Source organism: Pinus tabuliformis, chromosome 5_2, assembly GCF_031772625.1.
Source record: "Pinus tabuliformis cultivar Carrire ecotype Pingquan chromosome 5_2, CPIR1, whole genome shotgun sequence".
Lineage (NCBI taxonomy): Eukaryota > Viridiplantae > Streptophyta > Pinopsida > Pinales > Pinaceae > Pinus > Pinus tabuliformis.
Window position 1 is genome coordinate 726902112 of NC_142306.1, and position 17508 is coordinate 726919619.

The following is a 17508-nucleotide window of genomic DNA, read 5'->3' on the forward strand; positions in this document are numbered from 1 at the left end:
TGTAATAGTTAAGTCATTCCCCATAATATTAGCCCTTTGAACTCTCCTCTGCTTACTCTGGCATTGATTAAATGACCTAATCCGTCCGGTGCTAAAATGAACAGGAACGGTGAGAGAGGGTCTCCCTGTCTTAGGCCGTTGGATGGCTTAAAGGTGTCAGTAGGGGTCCCGTTAAGCAGGATTGACATACTTGGTGTGGATATCATGGACATTATCCATGCTATCCATCTATTGTCAAATCCGTAGGCTTGTAGGATTTCTTGTAGATATTTCCAACTGAGTTTATCATAGGCCTTGGCTAAGTCAAGTTTAACCATCATTCCTTTATTTCCCGTCTTATTTAGGGAGTGGATCACCTCTTGTGCAACTACAATCCCATCCACAATTTGTCTCCCTTTCACAAACCTTGTTTGTTCTTTTGCTATCAATTCTAGGACTAGAGATTGTAATCTTTTTACCAGTATGGTGGCCAGAATCTTATAGATTACATTACAAAGAGCTATTGGTCTAAAGCTATGGGGTTCTTCAGCCTGATCTACTTTTGCTATTAATGCCAGAAGGTAGCATTCCATGCAGGGTGCATTCTTTTATGGCTTCTTGATTCTTCTACTGTGTTAACAATATCTTTTTTCATGAAACTCCAAGTTGGTTGAAAGAATTTTGCTATAAAACCATTCGGGCCAGGGGATTTATTTTTAGCCGTTGACTTGACTATTTCCGCGACCTCATTCTCGGTAATTACCCTTAGAAGAGCCAGGTTTTGATCCCCTTTTACCTTTTTTGGGATGTATTGTCTTATCTTTGCTATCTCCTCATCTTTGTTACTTTGCGGCTCTGTTGGTATGCCCTTGAAATGTTGGATTAGGAGATTTTCAATTTCCTCTTTTTGGATTACCCTATTACCTTGTTTATTTCTTAGGAAGAAAATTCGGTTCTGCTGTCTGTGTTGCTGCATGCTCAATGGAAGAATTTTGTATTATGTTCTCCCTCTTTTAACCACTGAACTCTTGAATTTTGTCGCCATAGGATTTCCTCCTGCTTTCTTCTTTCCTCTAGTCTAATTAGCACCTCTCCTTCTTCCTGCGTAAGCTCCTCTTTTCTTCCTTTTTCTATTATTTTTTCTTGTGTCCTTTTCATTGCTATTTGGATTTGTTCCTTGTCTTTATGGATGTTGTCGAATTCTTCTTTGCTCCAAGTCTTAAGTTTTCTTTTCAGCTTCTTGAGTCTCAATTGGAGTGTGTGCATCTTATTCTTACCTTGAATTTCTACTTCACTATTCTGCCACCAGGTTTCCATCTTTTCTATGTGTATTGGATCTCTTAGCCAGAAGGCTTCAAACCTGAAAGGTTTGTGGTGGTTTTGATTGTTCATGGCAATTTAAAGTTTTATTGGCCAGTGATTTGATCCTTGGCATGGTAAGATCGTTGCTTCATAGAAAATATATTTCCCAAGCAAGTGTTCTGTTGCTAAGAACCTGTCCAATCTAGAGGCTATCTGCCTACTGCCTCCTCTTCTATTATTCCATGTGTATTTTCCATTGATAGTATTTATATCAATGAATTGGAGGGTTGTCTGGGTTTCCCTAAATCTCTCCATATCTGCATCCTCCCGTTTCAGTCCTCCTTTCTTTTCCGTTGTGGTTGTGATCATATTAAAATCTCCTGCTATCACCCATAGTTTTTCTATGTGTAGGTTTCCCATTCGAAGCAACTGTGTTAGGAATGCCTCTCTCTCAAGCGATATGTGAGGCCCATACACCGCTGATACAAGGAACCAATCTTTATGTCCTACCATTCTGAATCTCCCTGATAGAATCCTTCTCATTCCTATCCATAGGTCAACCACTACTTCTGCTGGATTCCACAGTATAGCTATACCCCCTACACTCCCTGTTGCATCTACTGTCATGCTTTCATAATAAGGCTTGATTTTTTAATAATTTCCTCCATTTTTGCTCCCATTATTTTTGTTTCTTGAAGCAACATGATCTGAGGTTTTTCTTTCTTGATCCTCTCAGCCAGATACATTTGCTTACCCTTGATGTTAAGCCCTCTTATATTCCATGATGTAATAATCATTGAGACGGTTGGGTTGTTTGATGTAAGATCCTTGAAAGCGGCACTACTCTTCCTGTGTTGACTAACATTTCTCCCATTACTTGAATGGATTCTTGTAGGTTCTTACATCCTCGTTTTTCCCCCCTTTCCCTTTATTTTGATGTTCATGGCTATTGTCATGTTGTGTTCCAAGCTATTCATTCATCTATGTGTTTCCACTCTCCCGTTTGTCTTCGTATTTTTGGAAGATGTCTTTGTATAGTTTTTTGTCTTCTTCTGGGATAAACCGCTCGTCTAGGTTTTTCCACTTATCCAATAAATTTCTTAGAATTTCCTCTTCTGTGGTTGGGTCATCCCCTTTATTTATGTCTACTTCCATTACTTCATACTCCGAGTATGCCTCCTTTTTTTGTTTCCTCTTTACTTCTGTTTCTTCTTGAGCTTTCTGATTATTGTTGTTGGCTTCCTTCTTTTTTCTCCCGCCTTCTTGATCTGTCTCTTCTTGGTAGTCCATCTTTTGGGTTTCTTCCTCCCCTTCTTCTGTTTGCAGTATTTCATACCTATTTGTCTCTTTACTTTTGGTTTGTTGTTCTTTCCCGCCATCCTTCTAGATTTCTTTGGTAGGTCGTTTCTTGATTTTTACTTCTTGAAACTCCTCATCGTCTTTAGTGGTTTTCCTCAGTTGCTTGGTATTTCTCTCCTCTTCCTCTGCATTTAAGGAGCATTCCTTGAAAAGGTGTCCATATTCATGACATTTTCTACATCTAAAAGGTATATGTTCGTAGTCTAACACCCGTTGCTAAACCTCCTCATGATATTCTAGTTCAACTGCACCTCGTATAGGGTTTGCAATGTTCATGTAAACACATATTCTTGCATATGAGGTATATCTTCCTCTTTTGGTTGATTTTGCGATCTTTACGAAACTACCTATGGTGTTCCCTATTCCTTCAAGTATCTCTGGGTCCTAGAAATCCATAGGTAGTCCAAACAGTCTAACCCATAAGGGTGCTGCTAGGAATTTTTCTTTGTCTGGGTTGTAGCATTCCTCCCGATACCTCATAAATAAACCTGCATTATTATGGAAATATGGTCCATTTTCAAAAACTTTCTCTTTGTCTTGCAGGTTTGAGAATATTACCGTAAATAATCCGCATGTGCCTAGCTTTAGTTCAATGTGGCCGCATGGCTGCCATTTCTACTGGATCCATCTTGTCAGTTCTTTTTCTGAGGGCCAGACTTCGATGAAATTGCAGATCAATGCATGGTCTTTCATATAGATTCTATACATTTCTAGTTTGTTCATCGGAATGACAAACCTCAATTTCTCCACTGCGCAGGGCAGACATCTTCCTTTGCTTCCTGCTTGCCAGCGTGCTCCCAGGACTCATCCCAGTGTCCTTTTTCCAGCCTCCGCTTTGCTGTTGCTTGTTCCTTCTCCCGCTATCACGTCCCTGTAGGAGGGTATCTCTCCCCTCCTAGTCTCCTCTGCCATTTCTGAGCCACTTGTTCACTTCTTTCTGTGCCTGTCCGCTTGCTTTTGAGGTATTCCGCGCTGCCTACCTCATGGCCTCATGGTCATTAGGGTTGCAGAGCTCCAAGAATCCCTCATCGTTTTGTAGTGGAATAAAACGTAGTACTAATAGTTTTATTCAATATCAAGGTGAATAAATAAAATAGTTTTATATAATAAAAAAAATCCAAACAAACAAATCAAAAGATAAGTTTAGAATCACGATATAGTTATATGATATAAGACATTTTAAAGGTGATAAACCTCATAGGGGTTTAAAAGGATTTAAGAGCCTATAATTCACCTTCATATCATGTAAGTAGTTATGGTAGCAACGGTATTATTGAAGATTTATTTTATGATTCTGATGATTTGGATGGTTAAGGAAATGGTCTTCCCTTTAGAATTGCATTTATTCACAACAAGACTAAATAGTGGTTATATTTAAGGCTTACGAGTAATTAACCAACATTACCATGAGTGCTTTCCACAAATACATGTGTGTCAATGATATCCTAGTGTATAGAAGCTTAGGATCCATGACTGCGTTAACAATGTTTGAAGTGAAGTGGATTTGATGCAACCAAGCTTGGATTGATTAAATAAGATTAAGTGTGAAGTTACGAAAAATGCATTGTTTGTCTTTCAAACTCCCACAACATATCCCAAATACAATCCATTCTTATCACCAAACCATCATTTCCTTTGGGCATGTAATATATTTTACTCGACTCAACTCCACATGGTATATGGTATAACAAGAGAAAGAACTAATCTCATTTGAATCACCAATTATTTAAATCAACTCTATAAAAATAATTTTACATCTTTACTTATAACTTCAAATATATAATAACAACAACAATAGAATTTTACATCTTTACTTATAACCTCAAATATATAATAACAACAACAATAGAATCTAAAAGTATAGACAATCATTTTTATGAGGAGGCTTGAAATTTAAATGTGAAAGTTTACACCATGATATCAACATCATATATTCACACCTTCCCAATAAATAAACAGGTGAATGCTATAGAAATTAACATGTAAAGTTGTTAATATTAAATATTCAACTAGTTGTAAAACCATTGAAACTAAATAAGTGACAAAGCACTTGATTTAGGATAATGTGCAGTTCATGTTATTGTCGTTCAAAATGGTCCCACATTGTTCGTTTATAGAACCTCACTATTTCCAGGGCCCACTTTGACGTTTTGTTTTGTTTTTAATGGTTACGGCGGCATCACTTATTTTCTTGCTTTGCTTTACACTCCAACAATCCAAAAATCACATGGTGAATCATTTTGTACTCGACGGCCACTGAGCAACTTTACGTCACGTCAAGATAGAGATATTTGTAGTGGACAGCTAGAAAGATGTTGACTCGTCCTTCGTATTCAACCGTTGGGAAGCAAGTTGAGGAGTCCTTTCCTACTCAACAGCTGGCTACCAACTTGAGATCATGAAAGCGCCTTGACTTGACTCGCCGTCTGAGAGACCCATGGGTACTCAACAATTTGAATGCAGGGATGGTCCAGTTGCAATCAAAAGCAAAATAGGTTAGTAGGTTAAATTTCTTAGAAGCACCATGGAAATCCCAAGAGGATAAAAGTCATATGGAGACTATTCCGAGCATGTGATTCAAGCGAGTTAACCTCACTCATTGGTTGTCCTTGAATTTGTGGAAAGAAGTGATGGATCCTTTATTTTGCTATCACTATATGTATATATATTATGTAATTTTATTGGGTTTGGAGTACATTTTAAAATTGTTTTTTCTTGGTTAAGAGTTTGTTTTTGTAGGATTTAAGAAAACACATTAATTGATGTGTTTGGAAGGAGTGAAAGTTTTCTCCTTATGGACTACTACCGAGTAATTCCAAGTGGTATGGTTTTCCTTGAATAATGACGATGAGTTAGTATGCATACGTGGATAACAACGAGTGATGGTTGTCCTCAATGTTGGTTTGACCACTGAGTTATACTAGGTTTTCTCGCTCTAGGAAAAAATGATATGTAATTTAACATTGCTTATTTTTCTTAATGTTTTTATTAACAATCAACATAGATTCATGTTAATCGATGATTTATCAAGCTTTGATATGGATCAAATCTCTTAAAGTGCAAGCCTCTTTTAGAGTGCAAAACTTGCAAAATGGTTTACCCTGTCATGCTTGATAAATCGAGGGTTAACATTATATATATACTACTAAGCATGGAAGGAATTAAGCATATCCTTCATATTGAGCAACACACTAATAAAATGTTTTAATCATAAGAAATATTTTATTATCATTTGCTCTCTCTTTCTCCCTCTCTCTCTTTCTCTTGAGCAACACACTAATAAAATATTTTAACCATAAGAATTTGGTTATTTTCATTTGCTTGATATGATATATACATAGTCTCTCTTTTTTAAATGTTACATTTCAACTCCATATAAGCATTAAAGGAATCACAAGTCTCCCTCACACCCTAAATCAAGAAGCACCTAAACTTTATGTTTTAAATGCAAGATAAATAAATATAATCATGAACACAATATAGAAGCAATCACACAACATGAAAACCACCAACAAATACTCTAGGGAAACCCTAACTCTCGGAAAAACCCATTTAATGGAATTTCATTAGTTCTTGGCCAAAACCCTCGCTAAGTCAACGAGGGAGCCTACACTTTCTCAACCCTTTCGCACCAGAGAGCCTACACTTGTTCAACCCTTGGCCCCTTACAATGGTCAAGGAGCCCACACTTGCTCAACACTTAGTAGCTTACAATGGAGAATTATAAACCTATTTATAGGCTTCTTTCCATCCAAATACAACTGGCATAATACCACAAACCACAAAAATATATGCCTGAAACCACTACTATTTGACCAGTTAACTTTGACCCTTTCCCCAAGTCATGTTTATCTAATAATCCCTCCTTAAACCTTGGATTGGGGTTTTTCTATGGATCTAACCCCACTAAAGATCTTGGTACTTAAGAGAATCATGCATGCCCCCTATCACTCGAGGTTTTAGGGTAAATGTTATCTAAATTTATGAAGGGGACAAAATGAAAATACATATTTAAATTTTAAAGCCAAAACACAGAGATATAGTGAAACTCAACTTCAATTAATAAATGGAAAATGTTGAAATTGTATGCATGCAAAATAAAAGAAAACTAACTCGAATGGTGGTAGCTTATCTCTTAAAAGAGAAGTGACAGTTATGCACCTGATTGAACTTTGTTACAATGAGGCTCGCCAAAGGCTTTGGGGCCCTGATGGGGTAAGTTGCAACATCAAATTCTCACGGTCATAACTTTGGCGTACGATCTTTGTTTGGTGTACATGATAGTCCACTAGAAAGCTCTATCCAAGGAGTACAATTTTCAACAATCGATGTAAATCATAGGCTATCATCACTAGTTGTATATTTTTGGTGTCTCGTTTCCCCAAAAAACATCATTTAGGGCCTCAAAATAGCTCTGGAAGTTCAAGACCTAAAAACTACCAAAAATAGAATTACCAAAATCGGAAAACTATGTTGTGAGCTAGTGGAATAGGTGGGTAGCCACCAATATCCACCTGGGTCAATCCTCCCCCTTAGGATGTAATGGTTTCCATTGCATTGAGTGCCTCCATGAGATGGGGAAACTTTTGCTAAAATTGGCCCCTGGTGAGCCACTTCCCTTAGTGCACGAATTGGCCTACTTTGACAACCTGATGAGGCTATACCTTTTGTTGGAAAGTGCTCTTAGTCTATGTGTCCATGATTTAATTACTTGTAGCATGTTCAACGTAATCTGGGTTGAGCTTTATTGGTGTCAGTTGCTTTGAAAATTTTGATGTGTCCAACAATGGTGGAAAGTATGACCAAATGCGATCCATATTGAGCACTCGGTGTAGACCAAGGAATGGGGGGATACTTAGCTCAAAATCATTGTCACCCACAACTTTGGTGATGATGTAAGATCCATATAAGAGTGACTGAAGCTTCTGATGGGGCACCATAATGTGTCCCTTCGATAAATGCCACGTGGTGTTGATCATTTCATTTTTTATACTTAGTGTTGGCTTTGTGAAAGATATCATGGACATGTTGGCGAATGCGCTAAATTCATTCAATAAAATTGGTAGCTTCATCAGATTTGGATTGAAAATGTGCGCATTTTGTCTGTGTAGTTACAACGAGTAGTGTGACATCAATAGGACATAATGGCTGAAATCCTAGCCCCACCTGAAAGGGATTGTGGTCAATTGAGCTATGGATATATTTTTTCTAGCCACGCTAAACATAGGTGAGACTTTCATCCCATGTGCATGGACGCTTGGAGTTCTACATGTGCAAAATGTGCATGATTGTTGTGTTGATGACCTCTATCTAGCCATCAATCTAGGGGTGAAAGGTAGTTGACTTGGAAAGCTTGGTGTCCAATAAGGACCTGAGGCTCGGCCAGAATGTGCTTAGGAACCAACTACCCAATTTGAGATGATGGTCTGTGAGAACCCAAAATATGTACCCACACCCATTCAAAGGAGAGCTTCGCAATGGCTTCTATTGTGATACTCCTTTTGTAAGAAATTAGGATGGCCATCTTAGAAAATCAATAAGCAACCACAAACACACAATGATTACCATACTTGTTAGAAGGAATGCTAGACATATAGTCCATGGAGATGGATTCCTAAGGTTGGTTATGAGTAGACAAGGGGTATACAATCCTTTCTTCTTAATGTTTGGTTTGGGAATGATGCAAGCAATGCATGACTTGATATACTTGCAAACATCCTATCGAAGTTTTGGCTAATAAAAATACTTCTATAGTACTACCATTATATTCTCCATACCAAAGTGCCATACTACCCAACTATATTGTTCCTTCGAGACTAGCTTGGCATGCTGCTTGAAGGAACACAAAAGTTTCCCAGGTAGCACAATAGTGCATCCTAGAGGTGGAAGTATGGAACTTGATTTCCTACCATTAGCATCTTGCATGTAACAACAAGTTTTGGATCACTGTTGTATAGTTGTGGCCATCCATAGGTCTTGTTACCATAAGAGTTGAGAATGGTAATCAGTGCCACAACCAGGGGTCAAATGAGGCAATCTACAACGTGATTGGTGCTACTATTCTTGTATTTAATGTTCAAATGCAATTGTTGCAAATATGTAGACCATTTCTAATGGATGTCATTCTATAACTTCCCTTTTGTTTATATAAATTGAAGAGGTTGATGATCTATGTAGATGATCATCTCCTTCCCTAAAATATAATGTTTCCATTGCTGGAAAACCTACATGATGGAATAAATCTTTATCATATGTGGGGCATATCTAGAAAGTATCATAGAGTGTCCCATTGTGATAGGCCACTAGATGTCCTTAGTGAATGAGGACTGGACTGATAACATAATTGAAGGCATCTATATTAATATCTAATTGTTATTGTAGGTCTAGAAGGGTGAGGATTGGTGCAAAGCAAAGGCAACTCTTTATTTCATCAAATTTCTTCAATTGTGACTCAGACCAAAAGAAATTTTCTTTTGTTCCACCCTTCGTAACTTGACTAAAGGGCCAAGCAATAGAAGAGAACCCCAACACAAATCTTTAGTAGAAACTAGCAAGGTCCAATAACTTGCGAAGCTCTATTAGAGTCGTTGGGGCCAATCAATCCTAAATAACTTGGATCTTGCTGCACACCTTTCTTATCAATAATGTAATCGAATATTGGACCTTGTCCATGCCAAAGGAGGATTCTTCCAAGTTATCACATAGATTGTGCTGCCATAGAGTGTGAAGGACCTACCAAATATGTTGCAAGTTCTCTTCCCAACTCTTGTTGAAGATGAGGATATCATCTAGATATACAACCACAAAATATTTGGTGAAAGGCCACAAGATGTCATCCATCAACCTCATGAAATTTGTTGGGGAATTCGATAAACAAGAGGGCATGAACAACCACTAAAAAATATTATCTTTATTTAAAAGTGGTATTCCACACATCAGATGGTTCTATTAGAACTTGGTAATAGTCGAACTTCAAATCAATCTTGTAAACTACTTTTCTCCCTTCAGCTAGTCAAGAAGGTCATCAAATTCATGGAATCAACTACCTATTCCTAACAATGATTTTTTTCATAGCCCAATAATCAATGCATAGTCACTAGGTTCCATCCTTCTTTTGCACAAGTACAATTAGGCTCCCACATGGTGAGGAACTTGGTCAGATGTGCCCTTGTAGTAGAAGCTCCTAAATTTGCCGCTTGGTTTCTTCATTTTCTAGAATAGAGCAGTGGTAGATTGTCCCATAGGGTAGAGGTGCACTAGGGTCATATTGATTGAATGCTTGACCTGACAGTGCAAAGGTACCTATGTGGGTTGTCAGGCATCCATTTTGTCTGATTTTACATCAGTTTTTCTCTAAAGTCTTTCATGTTTTCACTTAGTTCCTAGGGTTATTGTTGTCATTTTGTGCATTATAAGGTAAATATTTACTATTTAGCATGTTTCCCTTGTTTTAACAAGATTTAACATTAAAATCATCATTAAAGGTAATTTGTGTGTATGTAGGTTTTGCCTGCACCAATCTATCGTTATGTCTGCACTAAAGAGCAACCAATTTGGGGATTCGACATCTCGACACACTTTTGGGAAAACTGAGGAAGGTTTTTATTGAAAATGTTGTTTTAACACCTCCACATGAGTTATAATGCCGGTTTCACCTGGAGTTTCTAGAAGAAAATTGACAAATCAACCCCAAAATTCGCACAATTTTCAAATTGCCAAATTCCTCCTCAATTTACATGCATGTGAAGGAGAATATGAAAATTTTGGAATGTGGGTTTTGTTCCAAGTATAGGAAATTGACTAAGTCGCAAATGGTTTTCCAAAATTCACCACCATTTGGGACATATGCAAGGGTATTTGAGGAATATTTGTTAAAAATGAACAAAATTCCATATTTTTTAATCATGCCCAGATTTGGAGAAAATGGGTTGTTACAACCTAAATTTGTAATGCAATATATATAAGAACCCTGTGCTGGAGGAGAGGACATGGTTCTAGTTTCATAATGTTGGTTTAGACTCCAAGGTAGCTTTCGTTTAGGTGCTAGGACCCTAAGATCTTGTTTTAGAATGTAGAACACTGAGCATTAATTCAATAGAGAGATCTTGTGCCATATTCTATTGTTTAATTTTATTTGTTTATTTGCATCTCTTTGATTTATTTTTATATAGGAGGCATGAGATGGTTGGAAGGCCCCCCAACCCAACTCATTGTCCAACTTTGTGCTCATAGGTTTTCTATCTATTCTTTGTGATTATCGATTTACTGTTTGATGTGCTAATATTGATATTGTTTTCAAATCTGAACATTTAGATGTATTTTTAGTGACAAAGGTTGTGTGCTCTATACGATTGATTGAATCTCTTATTTTCTATTCGTTCTAGATGTATATGCGTAAGGATTTGGCTAATCATTGCAATGCATAAACTATAATTATTAAACGATGTGCACACACACACACAGATATATATCTATCTATCTATCTATCTATCTATCTATATATATATATATATATATATATATATATATATATATATATATATATATATATTATATATATATATATATATATATATATATATATATATATATATATATATATATATATATATATATATATATTTATATATATATCTTCATTGTAGATGTTGCCTTTATCTTACAATGACCCTTTTGTAAGGTAAGGTGAATGAATGGTCCAGGCTCTGTTTCATAAAATGATGATCTTAACCCTAGGGACATTTCATTAATCATTTATAATTGGAGTTCTTTTCCCATCCACGATCTAAATTTCATTAAATTGTATTTATAACTTCTAAATTCATTGTTGATATCATATGATAAGTCTTTTGATAAAAGTTACATCTCCATTTGTGTTATGAAGATTATAATGGTTGCATGGATTTCACATCATGTTTATTCTTTGTAATTGATTTGAAGTGCACATTTTATTAGTTACTTGAAGCCACAATTTCAGAATTGGTTACAAAGGGACAAAGTGTACGCTTGATTGAGTTATGGATTTGTTATCATATTTCCACTTGCTTTATATTTATGCAGATTTAGGGGAACTTGCAAAGCTATAAGTTTTGATTTTTTATTAACCTGCAATAATATTTTTAGATTTATTTTTACTTGCATGCATATTGTTGTATGGATGCGTTTCTTCCCAATTTTCTTATGATTGCACATATAAAACATAGCACTTAATCAACTACCTGTTGGAAATTGTGGGCTATATCTGTAGGAATTTACAGGGTAAGTTCCACAGAAAGAATACCAAAAGGACACCGCTCACAACCAGATCTCAAATCAATACACCAGTATTTTTGACGTGGTTAAAACCCTCAGAGTGCAAGGAGGGAAACAGTCCACGGCCTGTCCCAACGTGGGTACTACAGGCAATTTATTAATCAAAGAATGAAAATTTACATAAGCTTCTCTCATGCACGGATTACCCGAAAAATGACCCTCCATGCGCTTTAAATAGAACTCATGGACCAATCGGGTGTCAAGCCACGGATCAAGTGTCGGTAATACCGAGGTGAGAGTGAACCGTCGGATCACTACATATCGTGACCGTCGGATTGTAAGTTACAAAATGTACAACGGTAAAGAAACACACTTTACCTAACTCTAACCTAACTCTATACTAGACCAAGTTGAACTTAACTATATCCTATGTGTCGGAATATCCTAACATCCCCCCTTAAGAACAACTTGGGATAGGATTGAAGGATTTACAAATATGACACAATAGGAGAAGGAAGGAGGCACTAGAGCCTATCCCCCCTTAGTGACAACTTCCTGAACTCCAAGCATATATCGAAGTTTAGTGAACTTCGCCTCTGTGAGAGCCTTTGTGAAGATGTCTGCAACCTGATCATCTGTTGGACAATATTGCACTTCAAGAACATGGTCATGAATGAGCTTTCTGATGAAGTGCATGTGTAGTTCAATGTGTTTGCTGCGCTGATGCTGGACTGGATCTTTGCATAGCTGAATGGCACTTTGATTATCACACCAAAGTGTGGTTGGATGCTGCTGCTCAAAGCCAAACTCTGATAGGATCTGACGAAGCCACAAGGCTTCCTTACTAGCTTCCACGGCACCACGATACTCTGCTTCTGCTGACGAAAGAGAAATGGCAGCCTGTTTCTTACAAGCCCATGTAATAGGTCCTGAACCAAGAGTGAAGACATAATCGGCAGTAGACTTCCGATCATCAGGGTCACCAGCCCAATCAGAATCAGTGAAACCAACTAACAGAGGAGCTGCTTTGGCACTGTAATGAATCCCAAACTGTACTGTACCTCGAACATAACGAAGTATTCTTTTAGCTGCTTTCCAATGACTTTCACGGGGGTTTTGCATAAAACGAGCAACAAGGCCAACAGCAAAGGAAAGATCAGGACGAGTATGGGTTAAATACAAGAGTTTTCCGACAAGTTGACGGTATAAGGTAGCATCAACTTCAGGAGAAGTACAAGAGACTGAAAGTTTGACTCCAGACTGAAAGGGAGAAGGGGCTGGCTTACAGTCTTCCATGTGAAAATGACGAAGAATATCACAAGCATACTTGGACTGGGAAAGGAAAATACCCTCTTGGGATTGCAAGACTTGAAGACCGAGAAAATAGTGTAAATGTCCTAAGTCTGTCATTTCAAATTTCTTTTTAAGGCTGGACTTCACATGGTTTATAAGGTTGGGATCACTACCAGTAAGAATAAGATCATCAACATAAAGAACAAGGATGATAAGAGAGTTGCCCACTTTCTTGGTGTAGACAGTATTGTCAGAATGACACCTAGAAAAGCCAGATTCTAAAAGAAAGCTATCCATTTTGGCATACCAAGCCCGAGGAGCTTGCTTGAGGCCATAAAGGGATTTCTTAAGTCGACAAACAAGGCTGGAGTCTGTTTGTATGAAGCCAATGGGTTGTTCCATATAGATTTCTTCCTGCAAGTCCCCATGCAAGAAGGCAGATTTAACATCCATCTGATGGACTTCCCATTTTAAAGAGGCAGCAAGGGAAAGAACAAGGCGGATAGAGTTCATTTTGGCAACAGGGGAGAAGGTTTCAGTGTAGTCAATGCCTTCAACCTGTGAAAAGCCCTTAGCAACGAGACGAGCTTTATGTTTATCAACTTTCCCATCTGGTCCATACTTGGTTCTGTAAACCCATTTACATCTAACAAGTTTGCGTCCCTTTGGTAGAGGAACAAGATCCCATGTATCATTTGTCATTAATGAATGATATTCTTCATTCATAGCTGCTTCCCAATGTGGATGGCCTGAAGCTTCTGCAAAAGTGTCAGGATCATGATTTACTGGAGCTTGAGCCAGTAAAGAAGAGGCTCTTTCAAACTGAGAACGTGTACGTCGCTGATCTGTAGGATCACCGGCAAGATCACCTGCTGCATCCCGAGTAGCACGGACCCATCTTGGAAGTTGAGGATCCTGAGAAGGTGGGGGAGGATTATCATCCTCGCTTTCATCATCTGAAGAAGAAAGGTTTTCAAAAGTAGAAGAGATAGGAAGAGGTGGCACATCCGCCGGACTAGGCTCGCAGGCCGATTTATTTTCATCAAATTTTACATCTCTTCTAATGATAACATTTTTGGACTTAAATGGAATAAGTCTATAACCTTTTACATCTTCAGAATATCCAACAAAAGTACATTTCTCACTCTTAGGTTCTAAAGCTTTATGCTTTTCATCTGGAATATGGGCCCATGCTTCACTTCCAAACACACGAAAGTGACTTACATCTGGTTTAATGGAACTCCAAGCTTCTTCTGGAGTGATATTCTCTAGAACCTAGTAGGAGTGCGATTGATTATATAATTTGCACAATTAATTGCTTCGGCCCAAAAACTAAGACTGAGTCCTTTAGATTGCAGCATACAATTAGCCATTTCCTTTAAGGTGCGATTTTTCCTTTCAGCTACACCATTTTGTTGTGGAGTGTATGGAACAGTATGTTGCATTTGAATTCCATTTTCGGTGCAAAAGTTGATGAATGTGTTTTTAACATATTCTCCACCATTATCAGTTCTTAGCTTAAGAATTTGATGTCCAGATTGTTTTTCAACAAAGGCTTTGAAGGCCAAAAAAGTGTTAAATACTTCGCTCTTGAGTTTTAAGAAGTATACCCAAGTGCGTCTGGAGAAATCATCAATGAAAGTTAAGAAGTACTTGCAGCCAGAGAATGAAGCAACAGGAAGAGGACCACATAAATCACTGTGCACAAGCTGTAAAGGGGCTGAGGCGTGCCAAGAGGCACGTTTGTCAAAACTGTCCCGATGATGTTTTCCGAGTACACATCCGGAACAAACACCATCTCTGCAAGATACCATAGGAAGACCTGTCACCATATTTTCTTTACATAGATGCTGAAGGGAGCGATAGTTTAAGTGACCAAATCGCTCATGCCAAAGTTTGCTCACTTCATCATTATGAGCAACAAATACTGAGGGAAGATTGGATGACCCAAAGTTGTGAAACTTATACAACCTTTTGGAATCATCAGCAAGACCAGTAGCTAGAATCTATTTAGGATCTTTTAGATCCTTGATTACAACATCATGAGGTGAAAATTCAACAATTTTACCTTCACCTGAATGAGTTATCTGATAGACAGATAGAAGGTTGCAGGATAAGGTTGGAACACATAATACATCATTAAACTGACCATTGTCTAGATGAACAGTTCCAGTCCCTACAACATTAAGAGATCTATCATCACCAATATATATATTTTTGGTGTTACAATCATTTAAAGAAGAAAACATGGCTTGGTTTTTGGCCATGTGACAAGAGGCTCCAGAATCAATGAGCCACTCATGAGAATGAGAAGAAGAAGAAGATACATTTAATGCATAACCAGACTGAGATGATTGACAATGAGATGCAGAAAGTGCCATTCCGGAAGTTGAAGTTGAAGTAGGCTCCACATGGATGTTATGTTTCTTCATTGCGGCTTCCAAGGCTTCCATCTTCTTAAAGCATTTAGATTCTAAGTGGCCATCTCGATTACAAAAGTTACAATGTCTATCAGTCTTCTTCCATTTGTTTTTATTGGTCTTATCATTTTGCTGAAATGATCTTTCATTTTGAGGCTGAGAAGGTTTAGGACCATTCTTTTGAGGATATGACTTCTTAGGATTCTTTGAATTTGGTTGCTGCTGGGCGGCTAACGCTTTCGTGGAAGAGTTTCCAAGATTAAGAAGACCAAGGTGTAAGAGTTTTTCTTGTTCTCTTATTAAGGAATCACAAAAGGAGTCAAAGGAAGGGGCCTTGTAGTCTTGTCCTTGACAAATGAAAGCTTCCCTTGTAGAATGGAAAGTGGAAACAAATACAGAGTAGGCTGGTCCCAACTTAGTAAGGATGGAATAAATAAGGTTACCATCTTCTTTCTTAACTTTAACACCTTCCAAGAGATATCTAAGGGTCTTGAATTTGGACAAGAAATCTTCAATGCAAGAAAAATTATTAGGATCCAAAGTAAGCAGCTCATTTTCAAGTTGATGGGCTCTAATTTCATTTTTAATCCCAAAAACTTTAGCAAGTTTTTCTAATGCTTCATGAGGAGTCTCAAGTCCTGCAATGTGGAATCTAAGATCAGGAGAAATAGACATCCCTATCAAACCACGTGCTTGATCTTGTCTATTTTCCCATTTTGCCGCCTTGTCTTCATCTTTTGGTTTCTTCTCTTGGTTTGTGGCTATTCTGAAGAGACCTTTACTTCTAAGTAAATCTTCCATGTATTCTACCCATTGGAAGTAGTTAGTGCTGTCAAGAATGACTTGGCATGGACTTTCCATTTTAAAAAAAAACTGAAGCTGAAGATGCTGAAAGTAAGTGTTCCAACGGATAGATCTCGAAAAAATAGGCGGTTTTAAAAAAAAACGGCTCTGAAAAAGGCTTCCGAATGAAGAAGTTATGGCTTTTTGAAAAAAAATTGTTGACGTTGCTGGCAAAGTGCGCGAATGTGCAGGAATGAAAAAATCCGCCCCCACAAAATGGAGACTTGAACCCAAGACCTCTACTCTCTTAAAATAGCTTTGAACCAATTGATCTATACAAAAAATTTGAGAGAGAGAGAGAGAGAGAGAGAGAGAGAGAGAGGGGGGGGGCCTTGGTTTGCGTGCTTGCCTTGAGAAAGCTCTTTTTCCCTACAAAACACAAAACACAAAACCCAACACGAATATGCAAAGAAAAACGAACCTTGCGGCTCGAAGTTAGCTTTAGCCAAAAAACTAGAAATTTAAAAAAAAAATAAAAAAATCTCAAAGTTAGTTTTAACCGAAAAACTAAATATTTTTCTCAATGTTTCTGATTTTCCGAGATCACACTAAGGTGCAGGGAAAAGAGCATACGCATGAGAAAAATCCTTCCTTTCTGTTTCTGATTTGCCCAGATCGCACAAAGTCGCAGGGCAAAGAGCATACGCAGAAATGAAAGGTATAGATCCGGTTAAAAAAAAGGCTAAATAAACTGAGACCGAAATAAGCAGAGAGAAAATAACAGTAAACTGCAAAAGAAACACTGTATACCTCCCGATCTGAAAAATGATGCAGCTAGGGCTACCAGAAACCTTTTCGCGTGAAACGAAAGGGGTTCCTCACTGGAACAGATGCTCCGAACGCAACAGAGCAGTCCTCTCGGCCCGAAAGTAGTCAGAAATAGTAGATCTAGGAAACGACAGCCGCATGCAGTTCTACCGGCTTTAGATTTGGATCACCAACGGACGCGGCCCTCAAATAGCTCTGATACCATGTAGGAATTTACAGGGTAAGTTCCACAGAAAGAATACCAAAAGGACTTCGCTCACAACCAGATCTCAAATCAATACACCAGTATTTT